At 35.1% G+C, this 3,305-nt stretch overlaps 1 long non-coding RNA gene across 1 annotated transcript; it reads right to left on the bottom strand.

The window, feature by feature from the left end:
- Nucleotides 1–342: 342 nt before the first annotated feature.
- On the bottom strand, nucleotides 343–2,333 carry LOC125273060. The gene is made up of 3 exons (XR_007185997.1): nucleotides 2,278–2,333; nucleotides 925–1,000; nucleotides 343–782 (listed from the first exon to the last, which is right to left on the bottom strand). It is a non-coding gene; the product is annotated as an uncharacterized LOC125273060 (long non-coding RNA).
- Nucleotides 2,334–3,305: the final 972 nt, after the last annotated feature.

Genomic DNA, 3,305 nt, shown 5'->3' with positions numbered 1-3,305 from the left:
GTTTTATCAAGTGCAAAGTCAATGCAGCCATCTTCCAGGAGATTTTGGAGCACTTTATGCTTCCATCTGCTGACAAGCTTTATGGAGATGCTGATTTCCTTTTCCAGCAGGACTTTAGCACCTGCCTACAGTGCAAAAACCACTTCCAAGTGGTTTGCTGACCATGATATTACTGTGCTTTATTGGCCAGCCAACATGGCTGACCTGAATCTATGGGATATTTTCAAGAGAAAGATGAGAAACAGTCGATCCAACAATATACAGATGATCTGAAGGCACAATAGTGCCTCAGCAGTGCCACAGGCTGATCACTTCCATGCCACACTTCACTGATGCTGTAATTTGTGCTAGGAGCAAGTCATTTCCTGTAATATGTGCTGCCGACCAAGTATTGAGTGTACAAATGAACATACTTTAAAGAACTTGAACTTTTCTGTTTTGAAAATCCATTTTTTGATTGATCTTAGAAAATATTCGAATATTTTGAGATACAGGATTTTGAACTTTCATGAGCTGTACACTCTAATCAACAAATTAAAAAAAAAAACTTTTGAAATGTTTTACTTTACATGTAGGGAATCTAGAATATATGAAAGTTTCATTTTTAAAAATAATTTACAATAAAAAAATGAACTTTTTCACGATATTCTAATTATATGACCAGCACCTGTAGCTCTGACTTGAGTTACTAGAGGCCTTGTAGCTCTCACTGTTGCACTTCCTCCGTAGAAGGGCCCGGATCTCTGCCACCTCGGTGTTGGGGAATCGCTCCCTCACTGCATCTGTGAAAACAGGAAAGAGACATGGGGATGAATTAAAACAGGATAGACAATGTATAACATTGAAATACAATCATTGATTATAATGGATTTGTCAATCAATCATGACAATGGATTTGGATTCATAACTATGACATTACTGTACCTAAAATTGCGTTGGTTTTTTCTGGCTCAAGCTGCTCCTTCAGCTCGCCTTTTTTTCCTTTCCCTGTGAGGGTTGCCTATAAACGCAATATGTCACTTGTGGTCACAGTATTGGTACCTGCGCCAATTTGCCAGAGGCCTTGTAGTTATATCCGTACCAGGGCTGGGATGAACAAAGTTTCACGTGGAACATTCTGAGATATTTTTTTTTGCTGAATTACCGCGGAGTGTAAGTTATGCTAAAAAATAAACTGCCGGGATAATCACACAGCACTTGCCGTAGGCTACACGTCCAATAATGACATGTCCGATTCGCGAACTAATGACTCATTTGAACTGATTCACTAAAATGAATGGTTAAAACAACTGATCTGTCCAACACTGAACTCATGAGACGTCTGAATCGGTGTATAACAAATTGGTACACTTTACAATAATGTTCCATTTATTAAATTCTAGTTACCTACATTAGTATTTTGTGAGTGAGTGGCAGAGTGTATTACTACTATACGTTGTTGTTATTTTTATGTGAATGAAGAATTAAAAGATGCACTTTTTTCAGTAAGCTATGCAACAAATGTTAAATTCTGTTGGTTCAGGAAGGACACCATGACAGGCTGCTGGCTCCCACTGTCGCTGTTAATTTTTATTTATTTTTTGTTGGAAAAGCACTCTCTGTGTTAGCTTAAAGTCCTCAAGTTTACATTGGTTACTGTATTCTTTCAGTTGCTCTAAACAAGTATTTTGGGTGACCTTTTTTTTTTTTTTAATTGAATGCTAGACATCAATATGTTGTTATTTTCATCTGAAAGAAGAATTACAAGATGCACTTTTTTTTTTTAGTAAGCTAGGTCTGTGTGTTTAAGGCTTCAAGGTTTTATCGAACTCTACCTCTGACTAAGAATGCAGTACTTTGCACTTGTATAGTCTTTTATTTTGGACTTTTTATAAATTGGTATTAGTCAATTAATGGGGAGATTATCGATAATCGAATCAAACCGAAATAGAATCGGACTGAAAAAAAAAAAAAAAAAAAAAAAAGAGTCGTTGGATTAATCGATGCACCGAAAAATAATCGCTAAATTAATCGTAAAAAAAATGATCGTTTATCCCAGCCCTAATCCGTACCAACCCACTGTCACTTTTACCATATTGCTTACTCAGTGAAATTCAAACAAGAAGTAACGTTATTAACAGTAGTCAATGACGGCAAAAATGGCAGAGTTAAGTGGATTTTCAAATTTGTAATCTGGGAAGTCCGGTCTGTATTCCAAGACATAACGTGAACATGCATGTTCTTCAAATTAAAGGGTTAGTTCACCCAAATAGCAAAATTATGTCATTAATAACTTACCCTCATGTTGTTCCAAACCCGTAAGACCTCCGTTTATCTTTGGAACAAAGTTTAAGATATTTTAGATTTAGTCCAAGAGCTCTCTGTGTGTCCAGAAAGGTAAGAAAAACATCATCAAAGTAGTCCATGTGACATCAGAGGGTCAGTTAGAATTTTTTGAAGCATCGAAAATACATTTTGGTCCAAAAATAGCAAAAACTACGACTTTATTCAGCATTGTCTTCTTTTCCGTGTCTGTTGTGAGAGAGAGTTCAAAACAAAGCAGTTTGTGATATCCGGTTCGCGAACGAATCATTCGATGTAACCGGATCTTTTTGAGCCAGTTCACCAAATCGAACTGAATCGTTTTAAACGGTTCGCGTCTCCAATATGCATTAATCCACAAATGACTTAAGCTGTTAACTTTTTTAATGTGGCTGACACTCCCTCTGAGTTCAAACAAACCAATATCCCCGAGTAATTCATGTACTCAAACAGTACACTGACTGAACTGCTGTGAAGAGAGAACTGAAGATGAACACCGAGCCGAGCCAGATAACGAACAACAGACTGACTCTAAGATTACACTACAGATGAAGTGAAATCAGTGTACACTTTAATAAATTATACTTTGTATTACAAATAAGCATACTTACTAAAAGTACACTAAATTACCACTATACATTTTTGTATTTTAACATATTTTATGAGAGTACTCTGATATGCCACTAAAAATACACTTATTTTAGAGTGTACTGTATAAAGTTTACAGAAGTCACACTTCTAATGAAGTGAGAACATAGTACACTTTAAAAAAAGTATACTAACAATTAATTTCCAAAAAATATATACTTCCCATAAGTACACTGAATTGCCACTCTAAGTATGTCAAATTTAATACACTTAAAAAAAATAAACTTCAATACAATTTAAAATACATTAACAACAAAGTACACTTTCAAAAAGTACATTTAAAAAATAATTTGATTACTGATAAATTAGTATACTTACTGTTTGGACTATTACGTTGAACTTAATTACATCTTTTT

The sequence above is a fragment of the Megalobrama amblycephala genome, linkage group LG7 (genome assembly GCF_018812025.1).
Source record: "Megalobrama amblycephala isolate DHTTF-2021 linkage group LG7, ASM1881202v1, whole genome shotgun sequence".
In the NCBI taxonomy this organism is placed as follows: Eukaryota; Metazoa; Chordata; class Actinopteri; order Cypriniformes; family Xenocyprididae; genus Megalobrama; species Megalobrama amblycephala.
The sequence above is the reverse complement of the archived record's forward strand: the minus strand, read 5'-3'. Positions and strand labels throughout refer to the sequence as shown.